Consider the following 26,976-nt stretch of genomic DNA (forward strand, 5'->3'; position numbering starts at 1 on the left):
CTCAGTTTTGAGAGGTTTTTGTTTTGTTTTGGAATGGTTGGGCAGAGTCACTTGTTCACTTGTCTTTGTCTTCGATGTCATAACTGTACGATAGGGACCGTCTCCTTTCCTTTGCTCCACTGTGTTTGACATTCTCTTCAGACCTTTATGTATGTGTCCAGTGATTTCGACGGGTGGGTAACTCTATTTCTGTCCTGCGGACTTTATTTTTTCAGGAACAGAGGATGAAAAATTAGGAAATCAGCATGTGTCCCCACCCCACCGCACCAGCCCTCTAATAATGGCTCTCAGGCGTAAACACCCTAGTTTCTTTGCCCTTGGGGTGGACTATTCAGAAACTCCGTTTCCAGAGTTTCCCTGTAGGATGAAACTTCAGGTAGTTGCTCTCCAACGTAACTGATGTTGGCTATTTTTCTTCCCTGTATTTCTTTCCACTTCTCTTCCTATGTTCTCTGCACCTTCTCCATACACTACTAGTACTAAATTCTTTTTATCAGGGCCTGTTTCTGGGAGAACGCAAGTTAATATGCTCCTAAACTTACTTTGAAAGGTAAAGTTGGGTGGGGGCCAAAATTGGAGCTCTAAGTTCTTCAGAGAACTGCCTTCATTCTACATCAGGTAGGACCTTTGGTATTGTAAGAATCTGAGTTTAGTTATATTATGAATTATCATTGTTTTCTGGCCTGGTTGAATACCTAACTACAATATATAAAACATTTTTATGGAAAATCTGTTCCAAATTCCAAATAATCCACTTCCAGATTAATCTAATGCATATACTTAGCTCCCCTGTATTGTTTAAATAATGTTTTTTGAAAAAAAAATCTTTACTTTTTCAAAGCACCAGAATTAATATAGAATATAGACAAGACTAGAGAGCACAGTCATATTGAGACAGGTAAAAAAATTAAAATGGGTACTTTTGAGAAAATGCAAAAAAAAAGACAAAAAAAATTTATGATGACAAGTTCCAGATTAACTGGAACAGAACTCTGATTAGAATTTCCAGATAATTTCTGCTCTTCTCTGATGTTACTTCCACAATCAGTTACTGGGGCCCCCCATGAACCATGCACTGGCCTGAGTTCTGTGAGTGTAAAAATCAAAGACGTAGTCTCTGATATTGTGAACCAATGGTCTGGCAGGAAAGCCGACAAGGAGGCAGTTATAATGGGGGAGGGGGGTAAGTGCTGGGGCAAAGAAACACAGATGTTCTGAGAATGCAGTTATGGGCCCCAGAGAAGGCGATGTTGGAGCTAAGTCCTAAGGATGAGGGGAATTACCCAGGCAAGGGGCATTCTGACTAAGGAAAGCAAGTGTGCAGACACAGAAGTGGGAGACAATGCAGACTATCTCCCAACATCTGTACTCCCTTCGTTTTAAATCTTAACCTTCCCAGTGTTAGTTGAGCACATGGATACCCAGCTAGAGACTGCATTTCCCAGCCTATTGTTAGGACAACTTCTGGTTTAAGAGATCCGAGCAGCAAAAGGGGTGTGTGCTGCCAGGCTCCTTCTGGAATTGAGATAAGAAAGCAACATCTGTCTTCTATGAATCACAATATTTTTGTTTGTGTTTTAGTGGCTTAACTGTAACTAATGTGGTAGGTTCAAGGAAGTATGGCTGGAGTTCAGGGTGAGAGAGGAGTGGTGAAACATGTATGGCTAGGAAAAGGAAACGGGGGCCAGATCACGGAAGGTCCCGTGTGTCATGCTAGTTGGCTGGATGGTCATCCAGAAGCCAGTGGAAACCCTTGGAAAGATCCTGGGTCTTGCTGGAGGTCACAGCTGACTATGATTTTCTTTTCCTTTTTCTTTTTCTTTTTTTTTTTTTTTCCTGAGATAAGAATTGCAAAGAATTGAAGAATCTTGGATGTAGGTTTTTAGTGTGGCTTGTTTTGCTGTTTCAAGTTTGGTCTCCCTTAGAACCCTTACTCTAGCTGTTTATTGGCCTATGAGGAGCACACAGTGTCCTGGAGTGAGTGTGTGGGAAGAGGTAAGGAAGGAGGGGCTAGGGAGAGACCAGCTGTAATGGCTCTTAGGGAACACTTCCCTTCTGCTGCTAACATTTTCCTCGGAGGGTTTCCAGCTTAAGTTCCAATGCCGGCAATTCTGCCCGGTGTTATGGGAAAAGGGGAACATGCTTGAAGTACTAGACTAGTATAACTTAACCCCGTGTGGGAAAGGGCCAGCAACCACATTAGGCCCAGCTCACCCTCCTCACTGTTTCAGCTCTGCCAGGGTTTCCGAGGCCTCCAGGCGAGTTTCAGTGGCTGCTGTCACTACAAATGGACCATATGGTATTCCCCTTGTTAATCCAAACTGAGGTGCTCAGAAGGAACTTTATTTTTTAAAAACCCAAGGAAAAAACAAATATATAACTCACCTTCCCTACCCTGAATATTAAGAATGGGTGAGCTTACAAGACATGGCTTTCTTTCTTTCTTTTTAATATTTTTATTGATTTTTAGAGAGTCAGGAAGGAAGAGGGGAAGAGAGAAATGTTGATTGACTGCTCCTACATGCCCTCAACTGGGGATTGAGCCCACAACCTTGGCATGTGCCCTGACTGGGAATCAAACTGTGACCTCTTGGTGCTTGGGATGATGTTCAACCAACTGAACCACACTGGCCAAGGCAAGGCCTGGACTTCTTATCTTAAAATAATTTAAAAATGGTTTACACAGATGTTTTGGTTGTCACAATTAAAAATAAATACTTTTTATTGATTTTTTACAGAGAGGGAGAGGGATACACAGAGTTAGAAATATCGATGAGAGAGAATCATCGATCGGCTGCCTCCTGCACCCCTCCACTGGGGATGTGCCTGCAACCAAGGTACATGCCCTTGACCAGAATCGAACCTGGGACCTTTCAGTCTGCAGGCCTATGCTCTATCCACCAAGCCAAACCGGTTTTGGCATTGGCTGTCACAATTTTAATTGACCATGCCTGGATCCTCTTCCTTGCCTCAGCATGGCCTCAGCTGGGGAAAGTTTCATTGTTTGCACTTTGGCATATTGATCTAGTCAGATCTGGAGTACTTGGGGCTGTGAGTGGGTGAACCCTCCAGGAGGCTGAAGATGGAGGAGGTCACAATACTCCTTTGACTTAGGGTTGTCCCTTATCAGAGTTGACCAACAGAAGGACTGAAATGTCCCACCAGGAAATAATGTAAAATCAGTAAAAGCTGATTCCAGATGCCACATTTCAGTGCTCAAAGGTTCAGGAATGGTGGACTTTAACATGCTGAAAAAAAAAAGAAAAAAAAAAGAAACAAAAAAAAACCCAACCCCTAAATATTTAATTTTTAGTTTTTGTAAAATACACATGACATAAAATTTACCATCCTAATTATTTTTAAATATATTTTTTAATTGATTTCAGAGAGGAAGGAAGAGGGAGAGAGTGATAGAAATATCAATTATGAAAGAACCATGGGTTGACTGCCTCCTGCATGTCCACTGCTGGGGATTGAGCCCACAACCCATGCCCTTGACTGGAATTGAACCCAGGACCCTTTAGTCAGCAGCCAATGCTCTATCCACTGAGCAAAACTGGCTAGGGCCCTTATTATTTTTAAGAGTATAGTTGAATATATTAAGTATATTCACATGGTCATGTAATCAACCTCATCTTGCAAAACTAAAACTCTATGTCCATTGAACAACAATGCCCCCCCTCCCCCAAATTATAATAATATGAGTGTGTGTATGTAAACTTTTTAACGCAAAATATTTTTTTCCACCTCTTCATAGCTAACTCATTTTCAAGTTTAATTTAGATGTCCCTTTTTCCAGAAAGCCTTTCATTACCATTGTAATACTGTTAAAATGTATACTATTAAATGTATACTATTAAAAGGGTAATATGTTAATTAGACCAGATAGATTGGATGTCTTTCAGACATCCTTCGGACGTCATTCTGGACAATGACGCAGCAGCGGGGTGATGGGGGCGGTGTCTTCCCCTGATTGGCCCAGTCGCGTCTTACAGGGGGGCCAGACTGTGGCTTAGGCCTGCTCCCTGTCAGTCAGACATCCCCTGAGAGGGGGCAAGCTGGGCTGAGGGACCCCCTCCAGTGAACTAATTTTCATGCTCCGGGCCTCTAGTAAGACTGTAATTGTCTGTTTAATTTAGGCTATAAGTGCCTCAATGGCTGGCTAGGGGTTAATCTTATTTATTGTTGTCTCCTCAGAGCTCAGTACAGTGCCTGGATACTTAGGTGCTCCCAAGTATTCATAGAATTGAAGACCATCTTTAACATGACTAAGACTGACATAGATCAAAGTGAAGTGAGTTGGGGTGAAGTCTAGATGGGCCACCTCGGCACATAAGTTGTGGGACCAGGGCCTGAATGAATTCTCCAAATATTTTCTGGTCTGCTTAACCTGGAGCACCAGTAAAATAAAAACTTCTGGGCATGACCTTGCTTTTGGGACTGGGAATTATAGAAACACCCATCATTGTGAGGGGAGAAAAATAGGATTGGGACTTAGGAGGCCTGGGCTGGAGCCCTGGCTTCTCTCCTAATTATCCTTATGATCTTAGACAATTCACACAGTTTCTCTGAATGAAAGCTTCCACGATTATAAGACGGAGATAAAACAAAACCTGCCCACCCTCTGTTATAGTGCTCTTCTGAGGATGAGAACAGATTTTATGAACTGCAATATACTATAAAGGCATTAATTATTAGAACCATAATATTTCAGTGAGAGTTGTTACTTAGGGAGGGGCAAGCAAGTTCCCCGAGGCAGACTCAGGGTCCCCAAGTTCAGTTTCTCAGAGGATTTTTCTTGGGGGCTGAGCTGGGGCTTTCGAACCCGATTCCCTCAAAGAGAAGGGCCAACTTCATTTCCTAGCCCATGCTGCTTCGCCTTCAGGGAGGGAGCAATAAAGGCCTAGTATTGGGCACAATAAAAAAGGTTCATATGTAGAATCAAATTTGGGGAAAGCAGGATTGGTGGTAAAGAGAAAAGTCCCGGAGTGAGGGCTCGGATGTGGCTGAGACTATTTTCCGGGTAAAGGGAACCCAGCCAAATTTGCTTCTTAGAGAGATGTCCCCGGATTCGTGCTCCAAAGAAGCCCTATTTAAAGGCTAGTTGTAACTTGAAACAGTTTCCAAAAGACTGAAAAGAGGAGTAAAAATTAAAAAAAAACAACAAACCCACAAAAGAGTCTGGCTTCTCTGCAGTTTCTGACAGGTTCTCCCTTGCATACGAGCTATCCACTTACGGGGGACCAGGCAGCTGCTCTAACTTTAAATTTAGACTTGCAAAAGTTAAAAACTGTGCAACCTGATCTGAATAGAAATGCGGTCACAAAGCGTACAGAAAGTCAATGAAAACAGGATTTTAATATTTTAGAAGCCATTTCCTCCGCGGCATTGGAAATTCAAATAGAACAGCACGGGGCATGGGAATTGGAAGCAGAAGGTGAAACCTACCAGGACAGAAAAGCGAAACAAGATACCCCTCGTTTCACTGTCCATCATAAACGAGGAATCAACAGCTCGACTCTGGCAAACCCTTCTTTTCTGTTAATCTCAAGGAGTAACAAGCAAACTTTCTTGAGAACGCAGGTGAAGCAAACAAGGGGGACATCTGTAACACTTTCAACAATAACGATAAATTAACCAAGAAAAGAAGCTGGGCAATTTTGGCCTAGCTTTTGTGCTGTTACGTGTCGATGTATTCAAACGTGTTCTTGGAAGATGTCTGGAACCCTTTGGTAATTTCAAATCACCTTCCCGTCCACATCTGCTTCCCATTATAAATGTCCTTAGGTTTAATTACTTTTTTCCTATTGTTCACTTTCTCACTGCAAAAACAGTTAATATATTTATTTAACTTTACTTCCTCTGGCCTTCCCCCCAACCCCCTTTTAAATGTGTATAAAATGTGGCTACTCACCCAGAAACACCCAAACGGAGAGGAGTGATTCTTAATGCTGAAAGATCAGTAAAATCACTTTCCCTTTGATTCAGAAAATAGGACTGTCAGCTTGGTAGGTGAAAATGTATATTTTGAAATCTGACAAAATGCCAACCTATGACATCAAATTGCGGGCCAGGAACACTCCTGCCGCGTGGATCCTCCGGTGACATGCTCGGAATGCGTTTGCTGGGAAAGCATTCCACCGACACAGATCCCTCAAGGTGATTAATTGCCTGATGTGTCTGCCTTGTGCTTTGAACTTGAAAAGCCTAATGTAAATACAAAGTATATCATGATGGAGATGGTGCTGAGGATGCTAATGACAGGATGATAGATCAGAACCTTAGCGAAATGTGACTTTAAGCACTTTAACAGAATTCGGTATTTTTTTTTTCCCCTTCTTCCTTTGACATAAGGAAATAGTGTTTCAATCCACGCAGGAATTCACTGGGTTTACTTCCAATAGGGCATATTGCTCTACTCCCATTCCTAATGATTTTCAGCTTTTCACACACGGTGCACATTGTTTACCAGTTCTACATCTGCTTCTCCGTCTCTTCGGCTGCCATCATCAACAAGAGAAGGGAATCTATAAAATGATGTAACAGCCTACAGTTATCTCTAAACATAGTTAATTGGCCACACCTTAAAAGGAGCTCCTTCGGTGGAATATATTGTGCAACCAGATGCTTTGTACACTCCCCTCGCCTTCCAATCAATTTGGGGCCTAAGGCTGCAGTAATCCATTGCTGACAGATACGTTTAATGAGCCTGGTTTTGAGCATTCATAGCTGAGGGACTGCGGGTTAGGTTTTATCTTATTTCACATCTCGATGAATAATCTGGGAGGAGGCGTCAACAGGCTAATGGAACGAAAAATTCGAGAGTGGAAGAACCTGGGAGACATTGCAAAGAGAGAGGGCGCCTTAGAAAGACCAGCAGGGGCCGAGCAGGTGGGAAGGCCTTGTGTGAGCTGGCCCGCTGTCACTGCTCTGCGGAGAGGCTGTGGGGAGGGTGGGGGCCTGGGACCCGGGCGGCCAAACCCTTTCCTGGGGTTGCCACGCTGGATCTGAAGGGCCGCAGCTGCGTGGCTGCCCAACACAGAGCTCTTTTGCAATGTGTTACTCACACTTAGTTCATGCCAAATTTGGGGAAATAATCAGAAACATAGGTTTTCCACACTGAGGAGGAAACCAGAATGGAGCACTGCTCAAACAAAGCTGCAGGCAGCCCCTCCTTATGGGGTGGGCTGTTGAGAAGTGTTTCATGAACAGGCTTCGCTGCGCACACAGATGGAAACCCCTTGCTCTGGCCACCTGAATGAATTCCCCTAACCCAGTGGTCGGCAAACTCATTCGTCAACAGAGCCAAATATCAACAGTATAACAATTGGAATTTCTTTTGAGAGCCAAGTTTTTTAAACTTAAACTTCTTCTAATGCCACTTTTTCAAAATTGACTCACCCAGGCCATGGTATTTTGTGGAAGAGCCACACTCAAGGAGCCAAAGAGCCACATGTGGCTCGTGAGCCGCAGTTTGCCAACCACGGTCCTAGCCCATCAAAGGGCTGCTAGCGCTGTTCCTCTACTGAAAGAGAAACAGCTTACATCTTCCTCCAGTGGGAAGCATTCTCCAGTGGTCTGAAAAGCTTGATCTCCGTATTAGGAACATCTTAACCTGGTCTCTCTGGTTCATGAACCCATTTTTATGGAATTAGTAGAGGTTGTGTACTGACTTCCTTTCCTTTGGTGATAAAAATGCTTTGGCCATGTTAAATTAATTAAACAAGAAGCCCATTGGACTGAGTCGATTTTCATCCTATATTGGCCTGTAAACACAACCCAAACTGTAAGCCTGTAAATGCCTCAAAGTTATGACATCAAAATGCTATGGACAACCAATTACAGACAGCCAATTAGGCTTTAAGCTCTAGCCAATCAAATAATTTCCTTTATCGGCTTTTGCACTTTCTGATGCATCTTTTTCCTGGCTCCTGTTGGTAGAATGCTCCTAACCGCTTCAGGTTTAGCACTGCTCAACTCCAACTGATTTCCCCCCTCAAATGCCTCAGTTTATCTTTTAACACCCACCAGATGTGAATTTCCCTATTGTCTTGATTTGTCTGAGTAGGACTGGTTGGCCCGTCTGAAGTGAAAATGGGACTGGATCACCCATGGGATGGCCAATTTATCCTCTGTCATTTCACCTGTTGCTTTCCAGTGGTGATTTATATAAGAAATGAGCATAGTCTTAGAGCAGAAGAAGAAGTTAGATATGGGGTCAAAAGTTTTTTTCTTTTTACAAATAGGGAATGAGAGGAGATTTAATTTTGACCCAAGTGACTAGGATCCACATGAGTGGAGCTAGAGTGTGAATGGGCCTATGAAGCTCAGTCCAGCCTACCTCCCCATATGGAATATCTGAGCTGCCCAATATTTAGATTTTAGAGCAAATGGAAGTCTAATTGAGGTGTCCTATGGAGAGTCACTAAGTAGCATCTACCTTCTGATTTGTTGGTCATAAGAGTAGGGCTTTTGAAGATTTAGGAATAGTCTTATTGTGCTCTTTGGGATAAAGAAATGCTCCAGAGCTGAACAAGTTGCCTTTGGAGAACTTTGCTCAGAGGAAATTCTCCTGAATTCTCAGAGATTTGGAAGATATGAACAAAAACAATGAACACGGGGAAAGATTCAGAGAAAGAAAATTTTCACTGTTATCCTATGATTTTATTCTTATAAAGTATTTCTTAATTACCTGCCAATTTCAAAGCCAGTTCTTTGGCTGGGTGAATAAAGGAAATGTCCGTAACATCTGGAAAGATGAAAATGACAAGCAAATTATACTCCCAATGAAATAATTTTGTTGTAGGCTTTTAACACATTGGTTAACAATCTCAGTGCATTGTCACAGAAATGATTTGAAGAGCCTTTCACATTCCAATTAGCCACTTCAGAGCAAATTGGAAGATGGCATGGGGGCTGTTAGAAGCAATAGAGGGGAAAGCATAATAGAAGTAGATGTTTTCCTTTTTATTTTTTTAAAAATTTTATTTCAGTTTTAGCACGACGTTTACAGCATATCTGGCAGATTAACATACCCCTGCTGAAACTTATTCATCATAATATTTATCTGTGAGAAAAAGTGGTTGTAGAGTTTAATTTGTTTGAAAGTTGTTTTTTATGTCTCAGAATGAAGGGCATTGGACAAGTCTAAATATAAGCATAATTATTTTTTGTTATCCTTTGTTTAAATTCCTAACTTCAAAGGGCATTGGTGAAGGAGAAGTTCCTAACACCTAGGAGTTTATGACAGGCCTCTGAAGTACAACTTTTGATAGACCCTAAATAGAAAAAACATGTCTTGCCAAGGAAAATAGAGTTGACCTTTTAAAATTTTTATTTTCTATTAAAATAATGCGAGGACATAGCCTTTTAGTTTAAAAAAAAATGGCATAAATTCTGTGAGTTTTATAAGTTTGGAAGCACATGGCCCAGGCTGTGTGGCATGCATAGGTGAAAGGAAAAAGGAAGTGAAGTAGTGGAAAGGGAAGCAGAGGGAAAATAAAAGCAAGTTGAAATCAAAGGGGTGGGGGGTGTAAAAATGTCAATGGAAAAATAGGAGAGTCCCAATCTTCTTGAATATTTTATAGTGAGCTTTAGAGTAAGCTTGATCACCCAAAGGACACACCACAGGGATTAGTGTTCAAAAATGAACAACAGATGTTGGATGTCAACAGATAATGCCCCAGGGATAAAGAGCGTTTAGGGCGAAAGAAAGTAAACCACCCTGTCAGGTGGTCGTTGGTACTTTGGGTAAATCTTTAATGAGGAATAAGTTTCTTGTGCAGCTCGCAGAGATTCATTGGAGCAACCCAATGGTTTTTCTAGTTAATAGGCTTCTAAGTGAACATAAGAGGAAAATTAATTTGGCAATGGTCACTCACATAGCATCTTCTACATATGTTACTGTGCTTTGACAAGCCCTTCCCTGCATGGGATTATAACACTTATTTGATTAACACTTGTCTTTGAGCAAGTTAGCTCAGGTGGGGAGGAATCATCAGAGCTTCCTCAAAAACATCATCCCAGGTCATCATATTTATAAGGTGGTTGAAGTCTACTTTCTTGGTGACTCTTTAGGCCATACAGTGTTTTACTAAAGATGAATACTTTATAGTGTTCATCTGAAGTTTTGTGCATGTAATTGATTTCTTGCTCATCATCTGTCTTGCCCACCAAAGATAAATGCCATGAAATTAGGGATGACTTTTGCTTTTCTTCATCATAGTGTATTCAGTGCTGAGACTAGTGCCTGGCACAAGTTTGGAACTTCAAAATGCATCCAGTGGTATTTCAGACACAATTTAATTTTAGAACTTGAATGAAGAATAAATATGTTAAATCACTATGATAAACAGAGAAGATAGAAGTCAAGAAGAAGAGAAGATGGAAAAGTGAGACAATTCATAATTTGCATCATCCTTCATGTTTCTTGACTTACAGCTTGAGAAAGTACAACTCTGGGCAGCTGAGTGCTAACTGCCTCTGGTCAATCTGGATGTCTTGGAGAAACTTGCATGAAGGGATAAGACAAGCTGGAAGTGCTAGTTTTATTTCAGCGAGGACAGAAAGTTATCCGTAGAGAGGATATTACCTTCAGAGATCAAGTAATTCAAAATGGAGGATAGATATGGGGAAATGGCAGACAATGTGACTAGGCAGGGGCTAGGTCTCAAGTGGATTGCCTCAAAACAAATTTGGGTTTATCCTATATTGGGGGAGGCAGTTTAACCAGATGGTGTTTTACAAAGATACTCTAACCCTATGGTCAGCAAACTGCGGCTTGCAAGCCACATGCAGCTCTTTGGCCCCTTGAGTGTGGTTCTTCCATAAAATACCACGGTCTGGGCAAGTCTATTTTGAAGAAGTGGCTTTAGAAGAAGTTTAAGTTTAAAAAATTTGGCTTTCAAAAGAAATTTCAATCGTCGTACTGTTGCTATTTGGCTCTGTTGACCAATGAGTTTGCCGACCACTGCCCTAGCCTAACACTAATGTAGAGACCAGCTTGAAGGGTGTTTAGGCTGAAGATGGCGACTCAAGATAGGAGGCTACTTCATTGTGTTGGTAGGAAGTCATAGACCCTAAGCTGAGGCAGTGGCAGTGGGAATGGAGAGGAGGGGGCGGGATAGGGCTTGGGCTGTGTGTGGTGGGTGATGATGGGTGATGGGGACAGGAAAGGGAATCTTAGGTTATGTTTGGAATTCTTTTCGGCACGAGGTGGATGGGAATACCTATCGCCAATTTAGAGAATACAGGCAGGTAAGAGTGAGGGGTCTTCTTAAATATACTCTGTTCTCTGAATAAAGATCAATAAGAGGATTTTTGGATGAAATGCTTGCTCTGTGCTTCACCATTTCCCATTTCCCAGACTTCTTTTTTTTCTTTCTGTTTCCTTCACTGAGAATTTCTCCATTCCTCCGATGCTCCTGTAAATTCAGAGCCATCCGTGTAGGTCTAACACAAATTCCAACTTTTTTAGAAAGCCTTCTCAGATTCTCCATCAGCCAAAAGTGATCTGTTCAGTGATTGATTCATGTAGTTCTTTTCGTTTAAGACATAGTAGAGGATCATTTTAAGAATGTGGGTTCTGGAGCCAGACTATGTAAGATTAACTTTGCTTCTACCACATGTGAGGTGTGCGATTTAACCGCTCTCTGTTTCCCTTTTTTCATCTAGAAAGAGAAACTAATATCAGCACCTATCTTGCAAATTTATTTGAGTATCAAGTGAGGTCACTCAGATAAAGCAATTTGAATAGTGCTTGGCACATAGTAAGTATTCAATAAGTGCTGGCTGCTACTGTCATCTTTCTTCTGGTACTAAATCCTTTCTATATTGTATGCATTATATGCAAATATGTAAATGTCCCCAATGAGATAGCTGTCTCCTTGAGGGTATGAATCATTTTTTTAAATTCTTTTCAGCCAATCATATTTAATTTCTTAATTCCAATCATAATGCCTCACACAACAAATATTTATTGATCCATTGACCTATTCTGTACTGTTGTTTTTGAATACAGAGTTTTCTTGTTTAGAACAAACCATACATTCCCTCCCACCCTCTTCCCCCGATTGAAGCATTAGCCTAGTGTTTGAAAGAATTTGAGAGTTTATAGTTGGTAAGTCATATTGTCATTCATCTTTATGGTTTCCTGCTTCTGAATATTTGGTCAGCAATGTAACTATCAATTATCTAATTTTTCTAGTGGGAATCATGATCTTCTATATGACTTGGTTTCCAAGAATGATGAAAATTGAGGAATAGTTGTGCTTTTCCAAAGAACATTAATATACATTAGAGACCTGGTGCACAAATTTGTGTATGGGGTGGGAGTGTCCCTCAGCCCAGCCTGCACCCTCTTCAATCTGGGACTCCTTGAGGGATGTCCGACTGCCTGTTTAGGCCCGATCCTACCAGGGCAGTTGGACATCCTTTTCACAATCCAGGATGGCTGACTCCCAACTGCTTGCCTACCTGCTTTCCTGATTGCCCTAACCGCTTCTGCCTGCCAGCCTGATCACCCCCTAACCACTCTCCTGCCAGCCTGATTGATGTCTAATTGCTCCCCTGCCAGCCTGTTTGCCCCCAACTTCCCTCCTCTGCCAGCCTGGTCACCCCTAACTGCCCTCCCCTGCTGGCCATCTTGTGGTGGCCATCTTGTGTCTACATGGGGGCAGGATCTTTGACCACATGGGAGCAGCCATCTTGTCTGTTGGAGTGATGGTCTATCTGCATATTACTCTTTTATTAGATAGGATAGAGGCCTGGTGCATAGGTGGGGGCCAGCAGTTAGTTTGCCCTGAAGGGTGTCCCAGATCAGGGTGGGGGTTCCCTTGGAGTGTGGGGTGGCCTACGTGAGGGGCCTGTGTTGGTTTGCAAGCTGGCTATACCCCCCAGAGACCCAAGCAGAGGCCCTAGTACCTGGGATTTATTTATCTTCTACAATTGAAACTTTGTAGCCTGGAGTGGAGCCAAGCCTTCTGCTTACTATGTGGTGGTAGGGGATTTATTTATCTTCTATAACGTAAACTTTGTAGCCATAAGCAGAAGCATGGGCTGGCCAGGGTGTGCAGAAAGCTTGGCTTCCTCCATCTCTGGGGAAACCCAAGCCTCCCTCCTGCTCTCTCAGTGGCCGTAGCAATCCTGGTTGGGTTAATTTGCATACTCATGCCTCATTGGCTGGTGGGCGTGGCTGATGGGTGTAGCAGAGTGATGGTTAATTTGCATATCTTTTATTAGGTAGGATTATTTCAGATCTCATAGTTTTTTAGTTTTTCTAATTATCTCATTGACATGGGAGGGACTTGCTATATAATTGCCCACCTATATAATAATTGTGTGGCCTAATAATTCCAGGTCATATTTTATCAATTTAATTATGGATGTACATATATACACATATTTATACTACTGTGTTTCCCTGAAACTAAGACATCCTCCGAAAATAAGACCTACTTACAGGTTTCCTTCTGAGTGAAATATAAGGCATCCCCCTGAAAATAAGACCCCTCTAGGCTAAACATGAGAGATTTGGTCCACTGATTCTGAAAGAAATGGGAGTCACAAGAAATTCACCAGGAAATTCAGGAATTGGATTGTTATGATGATGTTCCAGAAGATGATGACATGATTGTCATTGAATAAATGAGTAAATTCTTGATGCTGTAGGATTCACAGTTTGTCTGGTTTGTGTTGACAACTACTGTACTACCGTACCGTATACAGGTAATAAATTTCCTTTATTTTCATTTAACAATAAATGTGTACTGTGTTCTTCTTCATGGAAAAATAAGACATCCCCTGAAAATAAGACCTAGCTCATCTTTGGGAGCAAAAATTAATATAAGACACTGTCTTATTTTCGGGAAAACAGGGTAATAAAAGTCTATGTGGTCATCACACCCTCTCGCTGTGATGACTTCATGCTGCAAAGAGTGATGACCAGGAGGTTGTGTGCACAGTGGGTGTGCGCAGGTAGGCAGGGCTGCGTGTGCACACTGGTGGGCAGGGGCTTGACACCCCTGTGGCTCTGTGTGGTGCGGAGGTGGGGCCCCTGGCTCTGGCTTACCTCTTGAGGGCGATCCATTGAGGAGCCCCGAGTGGGTGGGTGGGGCCTACCTCTTTGGGGTGATCCATCATGGGGCTTTCACATTGTGAGAGGGCACAGATTAGGCAAGGAGGAATCCCCCCAGTGCATGAACTTTGTGCACTGGGCCTCTAGTACATATATAAAGATATATCTACATATATACGTCTATACATGTGTATACATGTACACACACACACATATTTTATATATATATATATATATATATATATATATATATATCTCATACATATTACATCTATCTATCTATCTATATAAATATAAATATAAATATAGCTGGGTCTATATATCTGGCCTGTAGTTTTTTTTTTGTAGTGTTCTTAGAAGTGGATGATAGCCTATCTTTTTTAAAAAAAAATATATATGTATATTTTATTGATTTTTTGCAGAGAAGAAGAGAGAGGGATAGAGAGTCAGAAACATTGATGAGAATCATTGATCAGCTGTCTCTTACACACCCCCTACTGGGGATGTGCCCGCAACCAAGGTACATGCCCTTGACCAGAATCGAACCCAGGACATTTGGCATTATCTGGAGGACATTTTTGGTTGTTACAATTGAGTAGGGGGAGGTATATTGGCATCAAATGGATGGAGGTCAAGTATTCTGTAAAACATCCTGTAATGCACAGGACAATCTCCCCTATCTCTCCCCCTTAAAAAATTATTTGGTCAATATGTAAAAAATTACTGAGATTGAAAACCCTGATTCAAAGTATCCATATAGAGCTTACAACTAGCGTGAATATGTAGATAATAACAAGATTAATAAAAACCAAAGTAAATTGCAGTCAATTAGGAAAAACAGTTGGGAGCATCTTGAGATGGCAAATAGTAAATGTGCTGCTTTCATAACATCATAATTAATTCTTTGTGCTCTACCTGCCTGCTGATTTTTATTTATAAAAATTATATGCATTAGCTCCCCCCACTTGTCCCCAAAATTCTGTGAATTTGGTATGGGAACTATTTTGAATATAAAAGAACTGAGACAAAGAAAATAAGATGACTCTCCTTAGGATCCAAGCAAAACACAGGTTTATGGATTTTTATCCAAGGCAAAAAAAACACAGGGCTGCTCATACAGTTTAACTGGAGCTATCATGGCAGAAAGTAAGGGCAGGAGCCAAAGCTGCTGTCACAAAGAAAGGACTCTCCAGGTTCTCTACTTGGTATTTAAAAATAGGAGAGAAAAACGACATAGCTCGAATCTGAGCTAATGCTTGCTGCTTTGTGAATGCTCTTACAGTCATCGCCTTCAAAACAAATTGGCCCTCATCTACAAAGGTTTCTTTTTTTCACTTCCACAAACTCATTTTTAATGGCTTGTGTGGCATCAGTTGTGCCCCTGAGCTGTAATGAAGCACTCTGCAAGTCACCACACGCGAGTCAGCAATGAATCTCACGGAGAGGAAAGTGCTGGAACGTTAATAGGTTTTAATCCAAGGTAAGCAAACCTATTGAGCCACTACCATTGCTTTGAAAATCTGAATGCTATAAAATTTTCAGCAGTGTTCTCTTGCCTGCAAATAAGTTTTGGTCCAGAGACAACCAAGCAGGGATCAGAAGGGAAAATTCTCAAGTGCACGTAGCTGCCCAGGAGCACACCTCGCGGAGTTTACAAGCGCCGTCCAGGCAAAACAAAGAAATAATTGATGGAGCGCAAGGGAAACTGGCTTCAGCGGGCAGGCATCTGAAAAGCCTGGAAGTGCAGCACACATCTTGCAATATATTTGATCCTATCTTCACCGTCTTGGGTGGAGAAAGGGTGTTGAAATCTGAGTCTCTGTTGCATGGGTTTTCCCCTTAGGTTTTATTTAAGTGGAAAAGCAGTATTTGTATATTGCCCTTTATTTCACTAATACTAGCCAATTTACAGAGTGAGATTTAATTGCTAAACATCTGACTTGAAACTTCATTTTGCACAGTGCCTTGGCAGCTTTTGATAGATGTTTAGCCATTCAGAAAATAGCAATCTCTGAGTAGGAAAGTAAAACAAATTGGTTTCACGCTGATGAGAATTTTCTGCATACGTGGGAGTCTGGAGATGTATTTTGAATTTTCTTTCTCTAGCTGGTGTGACCATGAAATATACAGACAGACTCAGGACCTCACCTTCAGCACCTTTGGGGGACATGGCTGCTGACCTTACTGTCATCATGTTTCTCAATGCTGTAGTAACTATGGGGATGTTCCTCTTCTCTCTAATGGAAGGAAAACACAGTCATAGCACAACATATGCAATTAAGGTAAATTATAGAATTTCAGGCTTTGCAAAAGACATCTAAACATTTAGCCATATTTTTAAGTTTGCATTAGGATGTCTTTTTAAAGCTTACTCTGCACAAAGCGTGGCTCAAAAGGTTTTGCAACTCTATTTAATACTTATAAAAACTTCACGTAAGTACTGCTGTCATACCCATTTTAAATGAAGAAACTGGGGCAGAGAGATTAAGTAATTTGCTCAAGGTCACACAGCTTACAGGAGGCATAAGTAGAATTTGAATCAGGCTGTCTCTGAGCCTTAGTGTGCTCCTAACCATTCACTTCTCAGAGCAATTAGCATGAATGTTTAATAGTGGTCCTTAGTAATTTTAGGGTTCTTCTGCTGTATTTTCTTATTATTTAAGGCTATTAATAATCTGTAGCTAATTACAGCAAAAGCCCAATGAGTCAGAAAAGTTTTGGTCCCACTTAAGTGTATTCCATGACTCCCTACAGATGTCCCCTTCTTCAGATTTAGCAGGCTTTATATAATGAAAATGATAGTCCTACCAATATTTTATAGAACCCAAAGGTACTAATGAGTCTTAGACCATGGCCAGAAGTTCTACTATCTTTAGACATAGTTGGGAGAGTCAGGATAGAGAATACAACAAAGTTCAATGTGTTCTTCTTAAAACCTACCAAATCATACAAACTTGGGACAGTCACCAGAAGTCCCAATGACTGATTCCCATCTTGTAGCTTTGGAAGGTAGAAGAAATAGGAAGAAAGTAAAAACATGAAAGGTTGAGGATAATACTTTCTCACACTAATGTGCCTACAAATATCCCAGAGGTCTTGTTCATATGCAAATTCTTTTTTGTAGGTCTAGCTGTGTCTAGAAATTCTGAATTTCTATTAAACATCGAGGGATTGCTGATGCTACTGGTCCATGGAACATATTTTGAGGCAAGAATCTAGAAACCAGCAACTTCACCATCACTTAGAAGCCTCTCATTAGAAGTTCGGTTCAAGTCTTTGAAATGTCTGTTTTCTTTGTAATCATGTCAATAGCCATAAAAGCCCCTGGAATGCCACATTTAAACCTCATTTGCAAAAGTTTGTAAAATCTTTCATTTAACAGGAATTATTCAACTCAAGTTGTTTCTCTTTTAGGATCAAGCTATAACTCAAACACTTGAGTCCTAAGTTCTGATTTTCCTGCAGAACGTAGTTTGGTGCTGTCATCCCAAATTGGGATGGTCACCATCTTGCCTCATCCAGAGATGTCAGTGAGCTTGCCCCTAGCATCAACCCTTCTAGTCCCAATGCCCAGGTCCCTATGACAGCCAAAGATGCTGATCTCACTTTCTCCCTCAACATGACTGGGAGCTGCCCCAGGTGGCAGCTGTGTTGGAGCAGGTTTAGGAAGGACAACCCTAGGTTAGCAGGGGGATAGGAAACAGGGGGGACTGAGAACCCATCCTAGGGAGGAAAGAGGTAGTGGGAGGTAGGACCATGCCAAGGCTTCAGATCCCCAAAACATGCTTCATTGTCTCATGAAACTTCACTTATAAAACATAAACTTCAAAGATAAAATTATTATAAGCATTTTAAGACAATGACTGCAGAGCATTAAACCCCAAGTACAAGACCCTTCTCAGCATGGATGGGGTCTTGTGGAACTGCACTGGCTGATACCCATGAAACAGGCCCTGACTCTGGAAATGGCCTGGTATTTTGTGTTGGGGGAATTTATTCAGACTTGTTTATATTGGGTCTACTTAAAAGTCTAAAAGTTTATGCTAATCAGATAGTCTCAAGCAGTGGTTCTCCAAGTAGACGCCTGGCCCAGCAGCATCAGCATCATCCAAGAACATGTTAGAAATGCACATTTTTGTGCTTTACTTCAAATTATGGGAGCAGAATTTCAGGAGTGGGAGGAACAGCATCCTGTGGGTTTAACAAGTCCTCCTGGCTTAACAAATTTGATATAGTGGTTCTGATCTGATAGTTCTAAAGCTTTTTGCTGAGGAAGAATTTTTTTAAAATTATAAAGTATTGTTGCAGAATTCTCAACAGTTATTTGGAGGAGGTAGAAATGAATTGTGGGTCACATGGGTATTCACTACTCTTGCAAACCAGTAGGAAAGGTTTGTCATGGTGACTGAGAGTTGCAGGGCTCTTGATATTTGTTTGGAGATGCATTTGAGTTGCCAGGTTCCTAATAGCCATTAAAGACCTATGTATTGAAGTAAATCAGAGTATGGGTAGAGTGACTGAGAACCTTTATCATAGTGGCTTTGTGTTTGGTTCAGCTCGAGAGAGACATCAGTTTGAATCCAAGCTCTCCCTCTAAACAGCTGTTAAGACCTCAGAGCAATTATCTAATTTCTCTGAGCCCAGGTGTCTTCAGCTATAGAATGGAGATAATAATAGTGATACCTACTGGATTGACTGAGCTAATGAGTAGAAGAATTTAGAGTACCTAACACATAGTTAGCACTCAATAAATGGTCAACAGATTGGGAGCTATTATGCAGGGAATAAAGCCATTGTGTGCTGATCTACTCATAAAATATAGTGACATAATTATTAGTTTGTTTGGTAGTGATGATTATTTGATATATAAAAGGCTAATATGCAAAGTATCCCCCTGAGAGTTCGACCAGAAGACCAGGAGTTCGATCACTTGCTATGAGTGCGCTAACAACCAGGGGGTGGCCCCTGCTGGTAGGCCAACTGGTAGCCGGCAGCTGGTAGCCAGGGAAGAGAGGCCTGACTGGCAGCCAGAATACCCTGATCAACCCTGTTCACTGGCCAGGCCAAGGGAGTCTACCCATGCATGAATTTTGTGCACTGGGCCTCTAGTTTGATATAAAAGGAAACATCCTATTTCCATAGGTCTATGGAGTATATATTCCCAGATCTGATCCATGACAATTCTGTTTTCAGATGCTCTTTTCCTTTGTAGAGGGATTCCAGAATTCCACCTGGCCCATTGGAGAATTAAGTTTTCTTTTCTCCTTAAGGAGCAGCAGCTCAGTTTTTTCCTAGCAGTAGCTTACTTTTGTGCTGAGCATACGTGATTGGAATTTCATAGGCTTTCTTCTTCTTAGCACCCATATATTTTCTAAATCAATGATTTACAAAGTAAAAAGGATTCCCTTAGGTAAATATTTGCTAGGCAGGTCCATCTTGCCCTGCTTTCTGAGTAGGGGCAAAGACTCCCTTTTAAGCCTGCTGTTGAGGAGGATGATGGTGTATCGATTTGCTGCCTGCTACTTGCTCCAGCATCACATCAGTTAGAAGGAGAGTGGAATTATCCCTGCTCAGATATATGTGGGCCTTTCTTTGTGTTTGGGTCTGAAAACCAACTCCAGGCTAATTGTAGTCTTCTTATTGAATAATAAATGAAGATCAAGCTCAGCTCTGACTACCGGCCAACTGGAGTGTGAGTTAAATTTCAAGGCCAACAGTCTTTTTCTGCAAATAAACACTGCTTTTAGATTAGTTAAAAATCAAACCAAAAATGCAACAAAAAATAACCCAGAGCCCGAATGATTCAACAGCAGAAGCTTTCTCTCTTTAGGGACTTTGGGTCCCAGGTGGCGTGCATCTGGAGGCCTTTACTGTTGCAGGACTTCTTATGCTAAGGGCTGAAAGCTGCACACCCTTGCTATCGATTTTCCTCACACTGATTTACTGTGGGGCCTCTTGGCATCTCTCTACCACTTCTAGCAGCTGAGCTGCTTTGGCCCCAGAGGGCTTTATTTAATGAAAACGTGGGGCTCAGACTGTGAGAAAGCTGCCCCAGGAATTGAAGTTGTAGGTACCCCGATGGAGAAAACATGAAGACAAGAGCCATGTGCTGGGCCCGACCAGGGGATGGGATGATGATATGAAGCCTCCACTGAAGTATTTGTTTTAAAGAGAAGAGAAAGCAGCCAGCCCTCAAATGACTGTTGAAAGTTAACAGAAGCTCTTGTTACTGAAAGATAAAGTGCTTACATGAAATATGTATAAAAGTTGCACTGGGAGAGGAAATAAAAGGGGAGGAGAGCCACACACTCAAATTTTGGAGAAGACGCTCTGGCTATGTATCAGAGTCTGGTTACAGACAGACAGTGATGGCCTTTGGGGAGAGGTAAATAGAAACAGTTAAAAAAAATAAACTTCTAATTTTAGAACAATTTTTTTTTACAGAAAAATTGTGTTTATATTGCAGAGAATTCCTCTATGTCCTACACCCAGTTTTCTGTACTAGTAACATCTTACATTTCTATGGTACATTTATTATAATTAATAAACTAATATTGAAAAATAATATTAACTGAAGTCCATACTGTATACAGATTTACTTCATTTTTTTTTTAACCTAATGTCCTTTTTCTGATCTAAGAGCTCATCCATGTTACACTTAGTTGTCTTGTCTCCTAAGATTCCTCTGGGTTATGATCAGTGCCCCAGACTTTCCTTGTTTTGAATGACCTTGGCAATTTTGAGACATATTGACCAGGTATGCAATCTAATGCTCCTCAGTGGGGGAGATGGGGTTTGCCTCATGCTTTTCTCATGACTAGACTGAGGTTATATATTTTGGGGAGAAGGCCACAGAGGGGAAGTGCTATTTTCATCGCATCATTTCAAGTGTAAATGCTATCCACATGTCTTGTCACTGTTGATGTGACAGGAGCATTTTTTAAATTGAAGATTGATTGAAATGGAGCAGGTCTCCAGTGTTGGAAGATTTTACCCCCCAAATGTGGGGTTCAGTGGAAAGTAAGAGACACATTAACAAATCATCAAATAGATTTTCTAATCCTTGCTGCTCTTCTTGTCCTTCTTGCCGCTCTATTATACATATGTTCATTTCATGTTGTCCCAAAGCTCCCTTAAACTTTCCTCCTGCTTTTTAATTTTTTTCTCCAGTTGCTGTTCAGATAGAACTTGTTTCTCTACATTATCTTCTAACTCACTAATTTGGTCCTCTGCTTCTTCTACTCTACTGTTGAAACCTTCCATGGTGTTTTTGATTGTAGTTATATCACTTTTCAATTCTTCCTGATTCTTTCATAGGTTGTTGATTTTCTCATCCATCTGAATTGCACGACCTTTACTCTGAATTACTTTTTCGGGCATATTGCATGCTTCAATTTCACTAATTTCCTTTCTTGGCGACTCCTCATTTTCTTTCCTCTGGGGATGGTGTCATCTCCCCATTCTGACTATCACCAGAAGGTTCAGACTTCCAATTGCGTGTACCTGGGCTGTGTGCTGTGGGAGCTTCGCACCACCCAAGTGTCACTGGAGTGCTCCACACTAAGACGTGTGGCTACCCTGAGTTGGTGGGAACCAGGCTCGCTCAGGGTCAGTGTTACCAGTGTTCACTGGGGTCTCCTGTGCACACCTGCGCTGTTGGTGTGTGCTGAAAATCAGAGTCCCCTAGCGCATGCCAGGACTCAGAGTTTCCGTGTCTGCACCAAGAATCGAATATTAGAGTCTCTGATGCCTCGTGTAGCTTTTCGCTGAGAATCAGGGTCCCTGTGTGTGCAGGAACCAAGAATTGGAGTCACTGGCTCTTAGTGTGAATGCACTGTGAGCAGGGATCCCAGGCGCATACAGTAAGAAACAGAGTCAAGTGAGTGGTGCTCAGTGCTGCCTCTTGCAGAGAGAATCTGGGTCCCCGTCACCATGGGGGATCGGGTTGTACAGTAGCACTGTGGCATGCCTGTGCTGTGGAAAACAGACTTTTGTGTGTGCTTGCCCAGAATTGAAGTCAGGTGGTACTGCCGCCCTGTGTGGGCTTTGGGTTTGGTGACATAATTGCGATGCGGGGAGCAAATTCCCAGTCTCTGTGCGTGCGCAGGATAAAATTCCTGTAGTGGCACTGAGGCCTGTGCACAAGCTCCTAAGTTCAAATTCCTGTAGGTAGGGGCACTGTGGTCTTGAGCGAGGGGCGGGTCTATCAGTTACTATGGAGCTATCTGCAAACCTGCCGGGAGTGGGTTAGGCTCTTGGACTCACAGAAATTTGTGAAGGGGATGTCTGGATTCTTATTGTCTGTTGGTCTGAAGTTGTGGTCGCAGGTCTCTGTCCCCACTGGCTGCAAGGTCCTGGTTTGCGTTTGAGATATGACTGAGTGGTGCTGAGGCCAGGACCCTAATCTCAAGTAGCTTTGTTTCTCAAGATGGCATGGTCTCTGTGCCCACACTGGCCACCCAAAGTGTCTGCGTTGTGTGCGGGGCTCCGCCGTCTAAGACTGCCTGGTTTGATAGCCCCTTGGAAGACCTGCAGAATCTAACTGTCCCTAGCTCATAGACACACACATCACACATGTCTACACACTTCTCTATCGCTCCCTCACTCTCTCCCTACCCTCCTGCCGGTCGCCATCTTCTCTCCTCTGAGATCCTGGTTTCATCATGGTCATTTCTTCTAAGGTCATTTCTCCTTGGCTGGCAGATGGCCGTCTTCTCCCTCTGTCTTTACATGGGCTTTTAAAAAATCCTCACCTGAGGATATGCTTATTGATATTAGAAAGAGGGGAATGGAGAGTGAGAGAGAAAGAAACATTGATGTGAGAGGTAAACATAGATCAGTTCCTCTAATACAAACCCCAACCGGGGATTGAAACTCCAGCTTAAGTATGTGCCCTGAGTGGGAATCGAACCCAAAATCTTTTAGTATATGGGACGTTGCTCCAACCAACTGAGCCACACTGTCCAGGGCTTCACATGGTCCTTCTCTGTGCCTGTCTGCACTCTAATCACCTCTTCTTGCAAGGAGACCAGCCATATTGGATCAGGGCCCACCCTCAATCAGCTTTAATTATCTTTTAAAATAAAGCCCTATTTCCAAATACAGTCATATTCTGAGGTACTGGGGTTAGGGCTGCAGCAGCCAAATTTTAGAAGGACACAATTCATCTCATAAAGAGTAGGGGGCTTGATAAAGTACATGCATCTACCCTCTGGTCTGGGTTTCAAGAAGTTGGGGATGACTGACATTTGATGCTGGGCTTTACGAGGGGATTATAACAATGCAGAAAAATGTGAGAGGGAGCACTTCATGTGGAGAAAAACGTGCTGTGTAATAAGGCTTTGTCGGCAGCCCATTTCCGGAAGTTACCTGTGGTGCTTGCACAGCTGTTCTGTCATTGTCCACACGGTCAGCCTGAAGGCTGATTTCCTGGTGGATTTTCACCTAATTTCCTTTGCATCTGCTTTACAAGTGATAGTTTCATTCCTGCACTTAAAAAAAAAAATGCATCAGCCGGAATACTGACTTATTAATTTACAATGAGGAATAGAACCATCTAGTGGACTGGATACTCCAGCTCCTTGGCCAACATGTGCTTTCCCTGCAGGCAAATCTAAGCAGGAAGCCAAATTATCTTCAGAGGGCAGCTCGGTGAGCATGGAATCGGGCCAGGGGAGTTAGTTATGAGATTTGGCATTGCTATTTTTAGGCCAAGCAGCTCAGAGCTGCACAGCCTCGCTGCATGGGGCTGGCTGCCTCTGCCCTTGCTATTCCCTCTGACTTTCCGTTGTCCCCTCTTGTGAACAGCTCATCAAGCAGGACCCAGCTCAGCCCTCTCCTCCTCTGAAAAGCCTTCATTCCCCAGGCAGAGGAGGGTCCTCTTCTTCTTCAGCCCTGGAGCATTTTATGCCAAGTGTGTATTTTGCATTCTATACTGTGGTTGTTTATTTACTCACCTGTCTCCTCACTGAGCTCTGAGAAACTTGAGTAGAGGGACTTTTTATTGTGTCCAGCGCATGGTAAATTGTCAGTGTTCAGTAAACACTTGACTAATTAATAGAATTAATAATTATGGTTATTTACATTATGCAAGGGATTTTTATTTTTTGGTTTAAAATTTTAAAACACTTTCCAATAAGTTGTTCATAAAGGATGATCTTTACACTAATGGCTGATTACAGATTAAATGATTTATCAAACTCACAATAAATGCATTTTCCACCAAGCCTATTTGTCTTTGGGACTGAATCTTGTCTTTCTCCTGCCCTCCCAGGCCTTCCACCTACTTCCTTAGTTTGCTTCTACTCCAGCCCTTAGGATCTCAGGGTCCTCTGAGAATGCATGGTGTTCTCCTTCCGAAGGCACCTTCCCAGCCTGTCTTACTGGGGAGAGTTCGGTACTCCAGAATCCTTCTCATCTCCCTTCCAATTTCCAGGTCAAACTCCCTTCCCTCAGAAATTCAGTCTTAAGAAGAAAGCAATACCCTTGTCAGTTTGGCTCAGTGGGTAGAGTGTTGGCCTGCAGACTGAGGGGTCCCAGGTTTGATTCTGGTCAAGGGCATGTACCTTGGTTGCAGGCACATCCCCAGGAGGAGGTGTGCAGGAGGCAGCTGATTAATGTTTTCCTCTCATAGATGATTCTAACTCTCTGTTCCTCTCCCTTATTCTCTGTAAAAAAAAGCAATAAAATATAATTTTTAAAGAAGAAGAAAGCAATGTGACTAAATTTAATTTACACTAACATGTTAATAACTTCCTAGGGGTGTTTGCATTTTAAGACTTTAAGAGTAGCACAGTTCTGGTAGCTGGCTATATCTTACCACCTCTCTCTCTCTCTCTCTCTCTCTCTCTCTCTCTCTCTCTCTCTCTCTCTCTCTCTCTCTCTCCCTCTCCCTCTCCCTCTCCCTCTCCCTCTCCCTCTCCCTCTCCCTCTCTCCTTCTCCTTTTCCCTTTATAAATCTGTTTATATAGTTGTCCTGTGTGTTTAATTATGTTAACTACACTTGGCAAAATTTCCTGGGCCTTTAGAAGCTATTTCTTTCTTTATTTTAAAATAAATTTCTATACCTTGCTGCCCAGATGCTACCATTGAATGAGTTCGTCAGATGATCAGCAACTAGTCATTATAACCTTTGTGGAGACACAGCGCTTCATGGATGAATCATTAGTTCTGGGCCCAGAGAAGAAATCTGAAGCACCTTTTTCTATCTTATAATTAAATACATTCTGCAGCTTGAAGATAAACATGCTGATCTGACAGTGAGTTAAGGAGGTTTATCAGCATCTGTGCACCTGCAGCGTTACACTAAAAGACATGACTTCATTAAAACTCACTGTGCTTGTGAGAACAATGAGGAATGGTCGTAGGTGTGGAAAAGAAAGGCACTACTAGACGGCAGTTTTTAAGCTCATCTTTGAAGGGATGAACTCATTCTATCCGACATGTCCAGCTGTGCAAACAGCAGCACCGAGTGAGCTGCAGTTAGCTGTACTAATACACAGGATTAGAACAGAGGCTGAGCCACATATAAATGATGTGAATGCTTAATATACTTGAATGCTATGAATGCTGCACAGAGGGGGAATGAGAGCCCCAGAAGTGACAGAAGCTATTTTGCTCACTGTCATGAAAGGAGATTGTATTCTCAGGGCCTTCTAGGAACATTTCTCTTGCCAGAGACTTTGCCTTTTGAGGCCAATGTTTCCTAGGGTGAAAAAACAATACAAAACATCAATCCCCCCCCCCCCCCCCAAAAAAAAAACTCCACTGGGAGATAACAAGGGTTGCCTCAGTTACTGTTGTTCTCTTATGAAATCTCAGAATGAGGAAACGTGTGTGTGTGTGTGTGTGTGTGTGTGTGTGTGTGTGAATTCACCTGCAGTACCATCTCAGGCCACAGAAAAGGTAGGTGGTGGGGTCCAGGGGAGCATAAGTGGGGAGAGGCTAAGAGTTGAGGGCCTGGGCTAGAGGACCCAGTCACAAAAGGCACTACTAGAAAGTGGACTGAAGGAAGCAGAATTCAGATTCTAGAAGTCTTGGCAATAGATAGCAGGGTCCAAGAGCAAGACAGACCTTAACATTGTGCCTTTCTCATTTGAGGATGTGTTTGTAGGTGGGAAGGGATCCTTTACATACTGCTTACCCTTGGTGGGAGCTGTGGATGGTCTGAGCTGAGCCCTTTCCTGGAGCAGACGGAAGGGAGAGTGGTAGTGGATGGAATCCAGCAAGTCCCAAACATCTTCAGATTCATCCCCCACCTTCCTGGGAGTTCCATAGAAAGGAGAATCAAGGATTCTCTCTTATTTCCCCCCAAACCTCAAAATATGAGTTACCTTTGACATTTTTCTGAGTAGCGTAGACTATGTATAGGTTGATTTCTCTATTAGTCCTAGGAGCTGAATGTTGTTCTTAACTGACTGAGTCTCTTGGAGAGGTGTTCTGAATCAACACTCTTCCACATTTGATTTACTCAGCAGAAGGTACACAGCCAGCATCTCTAATATAATATGCCAGTACATGAGCGATCCGAGGAGACCAGGAATGCCTCTAAAATTTCACTACTGCCTATAATTACACTTTTCCTTATTTCAGTCATGTGTTACTAAACTTACAGCACCTTTTTGTCCTCGGCAGAATGTATGGTGAGAGCTAAAGCAGTTTGTTTTTAAAGAACGTTTACGTACATAAAATGTGAGTGTGAGAGGGAGTCCGAGATAAGACAGAAGATACATTTTCATGTTGCAAATGATCACAGTAGTCTTTTTTTTTTTCTTTATTGATTAAGGTATTACATATTTGTCCTTATCCCCCATTCCCCCACATCCCCCTCTCCACTCATGCCCTCACCCCCTGGTGTCTGTGTTAGGCATATATGCATGCATACAAGTTTTTTGGTTGATCTC

General features: G+C 42.2%; 1 pseudogene; it reads left to right on the forward strand.

The window, feature by feature from the left end:
- The first annotated feature begins 6,771 nt into the window (after nt 1–6,771).
- The window catches only part of LOC118714587, a 190,627-nt pseudogene continuing 170,422 nt past the window's right edge, over nt 6,772–26,976 (forward strand).

Source organism: Pipistrellus kuhlii, unplaced genomic scaffold (genome assembly GCF_014108245.1).
Source record: "Pipistrellus kuhlii isolate mPipKuh1 unplaced genomic scaffold, mPipKuh1.p scaffold_m20_p_10, whole genome shotgun sequence".
NCBI classification, from domain to species: Eukaryota; Metazoa; Chordata; class Mammalia; order Chiroptera; family Vespertilionidae; genus Pipistrellus; species Pipistrellus kuhlii.